The sequence below is a fragment of the Meleagris gallopavo genome, chromosome 11 (genome assembly GCF_000146605.3).
Source record: "Meleagris gallopavo isolate NT-WF06-2002-E0010 breed Aviagen turkey brand Nicholas breeding stock chromosome 11, Turkey_5.1, whole genome shotgun sequence".
Lineage (NCBI taxonomy): Eukaryota > Metazoa > Chordata > Aves > Galliformes > Phasianidae > Meleagris > Meleagris gallopavo.
Window position 1 is genome coordinate 6,061,071 of NC_015021.2, and position 13,216 is coordinate 6,074,286.

The 13,216-nt window shown below is 42.3% G+C and overlaps 1 long non-coding RNA gene across 1 annotated transcript; it reads left to right on the forward strand.

Annotated features, from left to right (window-relative positions):
* Positions 1–2,920: 2,920 nt before the first annotated feature.
* On the forward strand, positions 2,921–8,509 carry LOC104912575. The gene is made up of 3 exons (XR_004160947.1): positions 2,921–3,216; positions 4,309–4,414; positions 5,001–8,509. It is a non-coding gene; the product is annotated as an uncharacterized LOC104912575 (long non-coding RNA).
* The last annotated feature ends 4,707 nt before the right edge of the window (positions 8,510–13,216 follow it).

Here is a 13,216-nt window from a genome sequence, read left to right on the forward strand (position 1 = left end):
CTGTTTGCCTCTCCAGAGGTATGGTTATAGTATTGTGAGATGATGCTGATACCATTATTGCAAATGAGTGGCCTGCAAGCTGCCTTGTGCATGATGCTCTCAATGAACGTAAGCCTTTCTGCCAGATCTTGGCAGCTGCAGCTGCTGCAAACTCTTCCCATATCAAGGAGAACTACCAAACAGGAATGTCTTCTTTCTGTGCACATTTCCTTGAAGTCCTTGCAACAATATCAATCAAATAAGCAAACCTCTGTGATGAGATCACTTGTCTCTTGTTTAATGTGAAACACAGATGAGAGACAGGCTGTCAACATAAGGAAAGAAAGCGAAGCCAGCAAAATGAAAGCACCCAACAAACTGCTGGGGGGAAATCATTTTTAAACCTGCAGCTGCATCCTCGCTTTCCCAGAAATAATACATGCAGCAAGCAGCCCTTTTTCAGAGTGTCCATTTTGTTTGTTTGTTTGTTTTCACAACAGGCTTCTGAGCTCTGAGAACAATTAGCTGCACTGCTTCCCTGAGATAGTTGTTCTACTTACTCTTTTTTTTCTTTAGTAATCATACTGGTGACCCAACTGGAGCCCCGGCCTGAGAGATATTTGAACAAATATATAGAAGGGGACTATTTCTCCACATGCAGTCTCATTACGATGTAGAAAACAGCAGGTGGCTATGATGAGCCAAGCTCAAGGTAAGAATGAGAAGCATTGGTCATAGCAGAGCAGCTCCCAAGCCACTCTGTGCAGTTTGTAAGAGGAGAAGTTGCAAGAATTTTTAATTTGGCTTTAAATGAAAGTCTGTTAGGTTTTTACACAGCAAAATTCATTGGTGGACACACAGGCAGATATTTACTGGCTGAAATAACATGACAATGTATCCTGCTTTCTCTGACTGCCAAAAATTGGGGCCTAAACTAATAGACAAAATATTTGGGACTGTCATCATAGAGCTGTAAGCTGCTCTCAGATGCATCAGCTTCCTGTCCTGTGTCCCCCAGCCTCCCTACCCCAGGGGCATGTGTTTCTCAGCCCGTGCTGTTTCCTGTATCCTGGCAGGCTGCTGCCTGTTGGCTCAGCAGGGCAGAAAGCCATAGGAGAACATGGGAGGTGTGGCTCCAAAGGATGCTGGAAGTCCTATCAGGAAAGTGTTTTTCTGTCTCTTCCATCTCCATCAGCTTTACTCCAGCCATGTCCCCTGAACTAGTGGCTCATTTGGTGCTTCTTGGACCCACGGAGGAAGAAATTTAGCCTCACTAGTTTTATGGGGAACTAAATTCAGCCAGGTTGAGGAAGGTGCCTGGCAGACATCAGGCAGAGGCTGGACTGCACGGCTAAGAGCAGGAACAGGAGGAGGAAGAAATGTGGAGGAAAGGGAAGGTCACCTGTCTCCCTATGACCAAGTGCTGGGCTGGCTCTGCTGCCAGTGAAACCACAGGAATGGCCTGAGCAGGAAGACTGATCCAGGGGAAAGCTTTGGTTCCTCAGTGGTTCGGTGATGGTGGAATGCCAGACATCCAAATCCTGCACTTCACAACAAAAACAAGTGCTGCACACTATCACAAATCAACCTCAGACATCTAAGATTGCTTGTTTCCATGCAGACAAATTAAAAACGGGAGCAGTCTCCTCAAGATCTTTTTAGGATCTGCTTAAGAGCTATTAAGTGTTCCTTGATTATGGCTGCACATATCTGTAGAACCAAAGTTGTATTTACATTTTGAAGGTGGGAAAAATTTCTCTGTGTGATACTTGGTGCATTAGAATGTATATGAGGCTTATTTGTCTGGATTTCAGGGGCTGGCTGACTTTGTCCACACACTACTATAGACCTGGGTGAGTTGCTTTGAGGTCATGCACACTTTTACTTTATTTTTTAAATATTATTATCATATGAATACATGTGTGCTGGTGAAGAATTATTGATTTAGGAATGTGCCTAGTCTGCTGCTAGGGTAGATGTGTAACCGTAGAAGAGCTCTCTCTCGTTTTTTGTGAAGCTGTGAAATGTGGAGCTTTGTTGAAATTATAAGGAAACAAAAGTCACAAATTCATATTTTTTAATTATCAACATGGCTATATTCCTGATGTAGCCTGCTTTAGTTGTCTCTGATGCCATGAAATTTGCTCACCAATGTGCTTTCCCTTCCAATGACCTGAGACATAGACCTTTATCTAAGCTGCAGTCTTGGTGGCATTGGTGGGAGTCCTGCCTGATTTAGAGTAAATTTATGGAAGCTCTTTGACACATTTTTCATTGACACCTTGCCACAACTATGTGAACATTCTGATATACCTTCCCACCTGTGCATGTGACTGTGATGGCTGCCTTTCAGAGCCACAGCTTTCTAAAATGTATTTCTCCAAGTGTTCAGGATCTGCCTGCAGACAGAAATGAAGAGCCTGGAGAATTAAGAACAAAGAAACAAACAAAACATTAAAGCAAAACGTTGTTGTTGTTTCTTTCCTTTTTTTCCCCAGATGTGCAGTAATTGGTGAGTCCAGTTTATCCTGCCTTCAGAACTTAATGGCTAGAAACTTAGAGTAGGGAGAGGCCTGGAGAGATTAGTGAAGCACTGTTTTCTTTGTGTAAATTCTAAAATCTTACTGGTAGAAGAATGAATTTAAACTTACAGGAGCTCACTGGTGTATTCGGCACCGTCCTAGAGGATTTTCAGTTAATGGATAAAACAGTACATCCAGTAGTAAAAGAGTGAATGAAGCACCATCAGTACCTGTTTATCCTAATAGCTGGAAGCCTGATGGGCTGCAGCCCTGCAGTCACGTCCGCCAGGGCTAAGTGCAGATAATGTGTGTTTATTTGATAGCTGAGCCACATCTTACTCTCATTAGTTGAGAATGATTCATGAGGTCTGAGAAGGCTTTTCCAACTTTTTTTTTTTTTTTTTTTAATTTTATTTCAGAGCAGCTAAATCCATGCCTGAAATACAGGTGAGCCCTGGCCTGATCTTGGAAGCAATCTTCTTTGTTCCACGCTCTGCTGCTTCTTGCTGAAGTTGTATTTGTTATTTCTGCTATCTTTCTCAACACTGGAAGTGCAGATTCTCTCATCAGGAAGAAACTGTAGGAAAGCATTTGGGCACTGTGAGTGACATAGTGCTTCACCTGGGGAAGCCACAGCTCTGAGCAATGCAGGACTACTGCAGAACCAGCGAGGAACAGCAGTAGGAGCCTGGCTGGACGGAGAGATCCTACCAGGGTAGGCGTGCTCTCTGTGTTTATAGCCCAGAGTCCCTTTCTAGATCCTGCCCACCCACCAGCTCAAGCTGCCCCATCCAACCTGGCAATGAACACCTCCAGGGATGGGGCATCCACAGCCTCTCTGGGCAGCAGTGCCAGTGACTCATTACTGTCCGAATAAAGATTTTTTTTCCATACTTCTAGATCCAAATTCCTTGGTTGTTATGATTTGGGGTGGGTTTTTTGTGTGTGTGTGTGTGTTTTTTTTTGTTTGATTGTTTTTTGTTTTGTTTTGTTTTTGTGTGTTTATTTTTTTTCAACAATAGAAATCTATAGAATAATATAGAATAGTACAAGAAGAAGTAAAAAAAATGAGGATATGTTTTACTGATTAAAAGAATAATTTGAAATTTGCAATTTCTTCTAAGTAGGTACAGAATATCAAGACCCTCTATGAAACTTCTAATAATTATGTGCAGTTACTGTTCTAAATTAAATGACTTTAAAATTGAATGTGTTCTGATTTCTGGAATCAGCGTGAGATAGTGTTACTAAAGCAATGAAGCAGTTTGCAGTGTGAAATAAATATGTATAATTACTTGAGGAAGATGGGCTTACTGTCATAAAAAGAAATTGAAAAGCTGTTAATATCACTACATGTCACAGTTTGTGCTCTACAATAAGTCACAATTTTGACAGCAGTTTATCTATAATGCTGGCATGTCAATAAGGAGAACACAATAAGGCTTGTAATAATATTTCCACTTGGCATAGAGGTTTTCATAAGGCAGTAATGACTTGAATCTGCAGTAACCTGAACTTTAAATCCATATTTATTGAGAGAAACTGTTGAATTATTCTTTCTTGGAAGAGGCTAAAATATAAAGATACAGGCAAAATATTAGTGTTTTTATTTTGCTAAAACATAGAATTGTTAAGGTTAGAGAAGACCTCCAAGATCATCTAGTCCAACCAGCCACTTCCCACCAATACAGCCCACCAAACCATGTCCCTAAGTACCACGTATACCCTTTCCTCAAACATCTCCACAAACAGTGACTCCACAACCTCCACTTACCATGTTTGCTCCCACTTCCCCCCTACCCCATAGGGGCAGCATGAAGACATACTTTCACAGAGGCAGCAAATGAAGAAAAGAAAAAGGAAGCCACCCCAGCACCTTCTACCTTCTGCTTTGATCAAGGCCATGCAAAGAGGTAACAAAATGAACTGGGGATGGGGCAGGGGGGTGTGGAGGCTGTGGAGTCACTGTTGATATACATGATGTTAGGAAGATGTTATGTACGTTTGCACTGGAAAAAGATTGATAAAATGAGGAACTTCAGACATGCTATGGAAAACAAACATCCAGCTGGGGAAGAGGTTATCAAGCTGCAGCAGTAAAACTGGGGATGTGAGAGACACAATTTCATAATTTAATAGCAATGTTTTCCAGAAAATACATATTTGTGGGAGACGGTTGAATGACCGAAGAGCTGGTTTCCACTGCATGTGTATGCTTGTCTATCCATTCATTTTTGGAATCAAAACTGCTGGACAGTTATACAAGATTCTAGGATAGATTTTGAAAAATTTATGCCTGCACTGAAACAAGTACTGGTCATTGCCTCCAGAATTCATAGAGAATCTGAATAGTGCAAGAAGTGTATTTGGAAGTGTATTATCTAAGAGAAGATACTGGTTTCCTGATTTTGTATTTCAGTATAAGAACATTGGCCACAGATCAGAAGACCATCATGAGCGCCATGCACACATGTGACCACATCCCTTCATTTTCCACAGGCTGGATGAGGCCCATTTGCAACCAAGACAGTTGTGGTTCTGGTCCACTGGAGCTGTGCAGCCACACGTGCTACTTTCCATAAGGCAGGAGGTGAGCAGAGACCCTGGTCCATCTCACAATCCCAGCCCAAGTGACAGATATCAGTCCGCCATAGCTCCATGCTCCTGCTCTGAAGTGTGTGATTGTGTTGACCTCTAGTGGCTGCAAGGAAGAGAGGGCCAGACCTCCAGGTGAATGAAGCATACAGAATGTTATAGCTACGTTTGTTGGAACAGCATTCCATAAAAACCACAACTCATATATTCATGTTCTCCTTGCCCTCTGTGATATAGATTTTGTGATCCTCCAAGACATGCTTTGGCCATTTCACATTCATGATGCACAGGTCCTCCAGGATCCTCCAGGAACATCTCCAGTGAGGCTGCTTAGGAGACTGCCTTCACAGGGCGGACAGGGAGCAGGCTGTCCCTGAGCAAAGCTCTCACGAACCATTGCATTAGAAACAAGGATTTGTAGATTTGGGTATTGCATCCTTTAGGTGTGTTCTTCTTTTCCAGCCAAGACATAGAAATTTTGATTGGGCTAAGGAAAATTCTGGCCATTTCAAATGATTCTGTGAATCAACTCTCTGTGGAACATTTTCTCTTTTCAGTGAAAAGTACCATTTACTGGTTTTGCTGATGGTACAGATAAACCAAAAGGATTGTTCTTGATCCTGTGTGGAAGCAGCAGCTCTTCTGCACAGTGGTGGCCCTAAGGCAGCCCTTGATGTTGGGTTTCTGGGCTAGAGGTCAGCCCTGTCCCTGTGCCTTCCAGTAGATGTTCAGCTTCACTAGAGCCTGAGAAAACTGTCAGAAGTTTATCCCAACTGAAGCTCAATATTTAGCTGTAATTGAAGCCAGTACTGAAAGCCTCTGTTTGGAAAATGTAAAAAATGGGCTATTTTGCATCTGTAACCAAAAGTGGGCATAAATAATTGATTATAAATAAAAATTGCTAAAATATATCAAGGATGCCATCTGTCTTCTTGCCAGTTTTTATACTGAATAATCAAAAAGTTTTAGTGGAGATGGATTACAGCATTTAACACCAGCCGTTTTGTGCACACTGTTATTATAAGTTGCCTGTAATTTTAAAATTGTGCTGGCGGCTAAAGGAGATTGCAATAGGAAAACAAATACCAGGAAAACCACCAATACAGCTCTCTGAAAGGGGCACAAATGGAATGATGTGTCTAGCACATGTCACAACAGTACTGTGGAAGCTTCCCAACTTGCCTTCCAGCTGAGTCCCTGCCTGTTCAGAGCCTGGTGGGGACCAGGGCTGCTGTGGCTTGGTGTTGTCCCAGCTGGGTCCAGGCTTTTCTTGTAGAGAAATTGCAGTGCAGGAGCCATTGCTTATCTGACAAGAAGGTAGCTCTTCACTGGCCTCAAGGTGCTTGAGGCTATGAAATAGCTGAACTAGGGACTGCTTTTTCAGATATGTTACCTGGCTTAAATAAAAGATTACTTCTTCTCACACACTTGTCTTCTTAAGAAGAAAAGAGTAGGGTATAGAATATGATGACTGCAACCTAGATACAGGTAGAGTGTGATGCCAGTTAATGTCAGTGAAATGATGAGGCAGTTTCCTCCTTTTTTTTGTCAGCTTTTTCCTGTAATTGGACAGAAGCTATTTAGTAACCCACTTTCCATGTTTGTTTAAGGTTGTTATGAGTTTTAGATGATAGGAATCAGACATAGTGCACTAGTACTAATTTGATTATATTGAGTCTTACTTGTAAATTAAAGCCATATATTTAGTTTTCCTGATCTTAATCTCACTCCTTAAATATTTTTTAAGTAAATAGCTGAAAGTTTAATGGCTAAGTTCAATGATTATTCTCATTACCATCACAATGTCTTCTTCTTCTTCCACATTATGTCTGACTTAACACACCAAGTCAGTGAGTGGAATCTCATCCCTTCAGAAATGAAGAGTAAAACACCCTTTCATATGAGCTAGTTGTTCATCCTGCATATCTGACAGCCGCAGTAAAACATTTCACACTCCTGTTTGACCTCCCAGTTGGAAGAGTATGTCATGTAACTGATAAGCAGATTGCCAAGGGGTCCTGAAAGGCTCTGAATTTAAAAATGGGTATTAGAGGGTGATTACAAATTCAGTCAGTAAAAAAGCACATTGTAGGGATGAGGCTAATTATATTTAAGTGGGAGGCCTGCAACCTGAGTATTTCCATCATTGATGGCAAAATATTCTTAGTGCCTTCTGTTGTAAACAGTATTAGTCTAGCAGACATCAGTTTGTGCTTACACTTAAAAGGAAAAAATATGTAACTTTTACTGCTAAATCTTTCTGTGGTTTGCCCTTGGCAGGCTGCCTTCTTCTTACACATTCTATATTGAAAGAGAAACCTTGAACAACGTAACATAATTAACAACTTCTGCTTCCAGTGCCTTCCTTTATCCTTTAAAAGGTGTGCAAGCAATTGAAAACCATAACATTAATTCAAAGCCACAGCTGGTATTTTCAAGAGGAACGCAGAAGACAGCTGTGTAGAAACCTGTATTTTTCTACTTTTATTAACAAAATCACAGTTCTGGAAAGCTTTGTGAAACTTGTGCTAAATTTGATCTTGCTTCTGAAGCTGTCATCTAGAATATGTAAATATTGAAACTGATGGAGGAGGGAATAGAGTGAGTCAAAGTAATTTGTGTTTATTGTAGGAGTTGTATTGTTTGAGATGCTCTAAATAGAGAAATGGTACAGAGATGTCAAATTGTTTGTAAATCAGACAAGTACTTCTGTCTCCACTGGTATCTTTCATAACTGGCAATGAGAAGAACAGATTTAACTAGGTAGAAGCTATAGTTGGCCCATTATAAAAAGTAATATGATTATTGATGATCTCTAGAGGTCCCTTCCAACCCCTATGATTCTGTGATTCTGTGATTATGTGCATGACAATTTCTTGGTGAGTACTTCTTATGCTGAAAATCATTATTTCCTATGTTAGGTCCAAACCATTTTTGGTCTTTCTAGTTGTGAGATGTTTTAAGGATGAAATGAAATCTCATGTGATGGAAATAATTACTGTGTCCTACTTCTTTGTAATGCCACTGTATAGTGCATGCAAATGGATGAAAGTATTACAAAAAAGTTTTTATTCTCTTTATTTTGAAGTAACCATCTTCAGCACCCAGTCCAGCACCCAGTCAGTGGCTTTCACTGTGTGTTGTGTGTAGCGCTCCTTTGTATTTTATTATTTTCATGCAGAGATGAACCTTCTGAGTCTTTAAAAATCCATAACTACTGGAAACATCACAAGCCATTACTGAGAGCATCACAAACCATCTGCCATTCCTGAGCTCCCCCTAACACTTCTCTGTTGGCCTTAGCTTGACCTACAAGGGTTTTTCATCTCTCTTTTTCAAATTTCTTTATTATTATTACTATTATTATTATATACCCTTCTCCTATTCCAGACAGTTAATTAAGGTCTAAGATGATAAAGTTGTGCAAAATGGTGATTTGATTCGTCAAATAAATATATGAAAAATCTGCTGATTCTTTGCCAGACCTGCTGTATTACACTGAACCTTTGTTTCTGCTCTTCATTCTCAGTTTTGTGGGCAAAGGCTGGAAGAAGACGCATCCTTGAGCATGTGCAGTGTGTATCAAAAACAGTATTTTGACCCACTTAAGTGGAATCAGCCATATGCCTAAATGTCTGCTGATGTTGAATTCCCTTCTTTGGAGGGGAAACATTTAAGTGGAACCCAAAACCAGATGAATTAAACAGGAAGTTTTTCTTGGAGAGACTTTTGGTGTTCGAAGATCAAATTCTGTTGGTACTTTAAGAAAAAAAAGAGAAAAAAAGACCCTTCCCCCCTCCCTTCCCCAAATTTAACTGATTCTTTTGCCAGGTAAAATTCAATTGCAATGAGAGATTTTGTTAATGCAGATGTCACTGTGTATGTTCTGTGTATCCATGTCTGTGAAATGTGGTTGTTATAGCAACAGGTTTAACTATTAGGCAGATTTTTGTCTGAGAGCTGCTTCATAGCATATAACATAACTATGTAACGAGGATTTTGCAGCATCTTTAAATATCATGCTAGGCAGTATGGGATACAAATACCAATTACCTCCCTAAGTAATTTAGCTGCAAATTATTATTTCTCCCCAAAGGCATTATCTCTAATATGTGTGCATTATTAGTCTGCCTGATTTCTTCTGCCTGAATGTGAAAAACATTATTTACATATACAGCATTAAAATATGTCAGAATGCTTAGAAGGGCTCACCACAGCAATAATTCTGAAACCGAATGCCAAGTGTAGCTTTTCAGCATTTGAAAGTCTTATCCAAACTCTGCAACTGCAGTTTGTAACTCACTGTGCAATGCTAGCTATCGTTACATTCCCATCGCTTTGAGCTTGTGGCTACAGGCTGTTCCCAGCCAGATGAAATGAGTACTTTGAGATGTCATTTTGGTTCTGTTCTTTGTTTACTATTCTCCTGAAATTGAACTCTTCTCTGCAGCTTGAGTTTTCAGTTCAGAATTGAGCTATTTGCAGAATTACCTGTGTTAGGATCTGATGGTGGGAGTGAACTCTGAAAGGGCAATACAGTGGTGAAATGCCACCATAAATATCAAAGAACAGGCAATGTGGGGTCACCTCCAGAGCAGATTGGTGCTGCAGTCAATTGCTGCAGGCAGCAGCCCCTTAGCGTCACAGGGCACTTGGCACAATGTCTTTCTCTTTCCATCTGAAATCCACTGCTTGGAGCTCTCAGCTTTTGTTTGGGTTGTTGGTTTGCGTTGTTTTATTGCGTTTTGAGACCTGAAAAAAGGAGAATGTTGCTTAATGTGAAATAATTTCTTGCCAGAAGAACTGAGCTTGTGCTGCAGTTTGCACAGCACCTTGTGCGTTGGCTGCCTTTTGAAGTAGTTTTGTTGTTGTTCTTTCTTTCCAGCTGAAGAATTTAACTTCCCTGGAGGGATACTGTTGTACCAAAACATCATGCCTTGTGACTAAGGTTTTGTCTCTTGGAGCTTGGATCCAAAGTCTGGTGAAGGCAGTGTGATAAACCCTTAAATGCTCTGAGAAAGGAGGGCAGGAATGTGTACTGTTTTTCAAATAAGAATCATAGAATATCTTGGGTTGGTAAGGTGCTTAAAGATCATCTAGCTCTAACTCCTTGCCATGGACAGGATTGCAAACCACTAGATCAGGCTGCCCAGGATCTCATCCAACCTGGCCTTGAATGCCTCCAGATATGGGGCATCCACAGCTTTTTTGGGTAGTGTGTTCCAGTGCCTCACTGCTCTGAGAAAAAAATTTCTTCCTAACATCTAACCAAAATCTCCCTTTTTTAGTTTAAAGCCATTTCCCTTTGTCCTGTCACTATCAGACCATGTAAAAAGTCAGTCCCCCTCTTGTTTATAAGCTCCTTTCAAGTATGAGAAGGCCAGAAATAAGACTCCCTAGAGCCTTCTCCAAGCTAAACAAGCCCAACTTCCTCAGCCTTTCTTCATAGCAGAGGTGCTCCAGCCCTCTGATCATCCTTATGCCCCTTCCCTGGACCCACACCAACAGCTCTACATCCCTCCTGTACTGGGAGCCCCAGGCCTGGACACAATCCTCCAGTTGGAGCCTCAGGAGGGCACAGCAGAGGGGAAAAATTCCCTCCCTCTCACTGCTGGCCACCTCTCTCCTGATGCAGCCCAGAACTCAGTTGGCCTTCCGGGCTGCAAGTGCACACTGCTGGCTCATGTTAAGCCTTTCATCTACCAAGACCTCCAAGTCCATCTCTGCAGGACTGCTCTCAATGAGTGCTTCTCCGTCTGTACTCATATCTGGGATTGGCTTGATCCAACTGCAATGCCTTACACTTGGCCTTATTAAACCTCATTAGATTCTCACGTGCTCACCTTTCAAGATGTCCAGATCCTCTGAATGATATCATTCCCTTCTATTTTGTCAACTGCACTACTCAGTGTGATGTCAGCAGCAAACTTTCTGATGGTACATTTAGTACCAAGCACCAGTCCCAAGACAGACCCCTGGAGGACACCACTTGTGACCAGCCTGGGCATAGAGCCATTCACAGAAGCCCTGTGGCTGCAATCATTCAACCAGTTCTTTATCCATCTGATAGTCCAGCCTTCAAATCCGTATCTCTCCAAATTAGAGATAAGGACCAAGAAGCCTGATGTCTAATCATTACAAGTATTTGCATAGCCAGGTGAATGTGCTGAGAAAAAGCAATTTTGCACTACAATCAGATAACCATTAAAACAAGAAAATGATTTTTAGCCATTTATCCAATTTAAGCATCTTATTTGTTGTTGTAGTAAATGAGCATATACAAATGATTTGTCATTAATTTTGCATATTTTCACACAAACTAAATGCTTCTTTCTGGGACATATGATTCTGAACTTCATTAACTATTGATAACATTGTTATTGGGTGTTACTGACATGCAAAATATATATATATGTATTTTTATATTTATATTTTTATATATATATTTTTTTTTCTGTGAGGCTAAAAGCAGCCCTCGGGAGCTGGCTTCTGCCCACCTAACGTGCCTGGTGAGAAAAAGTGAGAAAAGGATGTTACTGCCCACTGATAAAAGGAAGGGAAGGCAGAATGTGAACGCAACCCACACCGCCCATTACTGCAGCAGTAGGTGTGGGAGGTGGGTCTTGTGGCAGGACACGTCCGTGTTCTTGTCTTTGCTGAGGAGACTGCTCTCCTACTGTCTGACCTGGAGACCACAGGTTCAAACATGGTCTCTACCAGACAGCAGCCTTGCTCCAAGAAGACTGTGGCGACCCAGACGGAGGGCCTGCCCAGAAATGTGGCGGTTCAAGTCTCTGGCTGCAGGGAGTGCTTGAGCCTGCTGCTGTCAGGGCAGGATGGGAGGGATGCCACCTGCACGAGATGTGAGCAAATGGATGAGTTCCTCAGCCTGGTGGTGGAGTTTAGAGAGGAATTAGAGAGACTAAGAGCCATTAGAGAGTGTGAGAGGGAGATAGACTGGTAGTGTGACTCTCTGCAAGAAAGGAGCAGAAATTGCAACCCCCAAACTGTAGTGGACCCTCTCCCTTGCTATGGTCAACCCGAGAGAGCCGACTTGAGAAGAGAGGAGGAATGGCAGCAGGTCCCACCTCAGTGATGCAGGCGGTGCCCATCCCGACCTACCTCAGCTCCTCAAGTGCCTCTAAGCAATAGGTTTGATGCCCTGAAACTGGAGGGTGAGGTGGCTGAGAATGAGGTGGCGGGACAGCCTCCAAGTTTTTCTAAGGAGAGGCGGTCGGCTCCATGCTTGAAGACTGCCTCCTCCAGTAAAGAAAGGAGGGCAATAATCGTAGGTGACTCCCTTCTAAAAGGAACTGAGGGCCCGATATGTCAGCCTGACGCCATCCAGAGGGAAGTGTGCTGCCTCCCTGGGGTACGGGTCAGGGATATCTCTAGAAAGCTTCCTGGGCTTATTTGCCTATCTGACTACTATCCCTTATTGGTAGTTCAGGTTGGTCGGCAGTGATGATGCTGCTGAGAGAAGCCTGAGGGCTATCAAAAATGACTTCAAGGGACTGGGGAGGGTACTTGATGGAGCGGGTGTGCAGGTGGTTTTCTCTTCAATCCCTTCAGAGGCGGGGAAGGACACTGAGAGGATCAAACAAACCCTCCTCATAAATAAATGGCTTGGAGGTTGGTGTAGGCACAAGAATTTTGTTTTTTTTGACCATGGGGCAATTTACTCAGCTCCTGGCATGACGGCTGCAGATGAAACTCACCTGTCTGCAAGGAGTAAAAGGATCCTAGCCCAGGAGCTGGCAGGCCTCATTGAAAGCTCTTTAAACTAGATAAGAAGGGGGAAGGGGACAAAATGAGGGCCACTGGGGTTGAGCGGGTAGTTCGAGGCTCAAAACAAAGCTTGATGGGTGATGAGAGTGGAGTTAAAAGGGATTGAGAGTGGCAGGGGGATGCTGCTTCCCTAAAGTGTCTATACACTAATGTGCGCAGTATGGAAAATAAACAGGAAGAGTTGGAGATCTGCGTGCAGTCACATGGCTACGATCTCACTGCAATCATGGAGACATGGTGGGACAGCTCGCATGACTGGAATGTTGTCATGGAGGGCTATGTGCTTTTTAGGAAAGATTGGCTGGTGAGGTGGGTTGGTGGAGTTGCTCTTT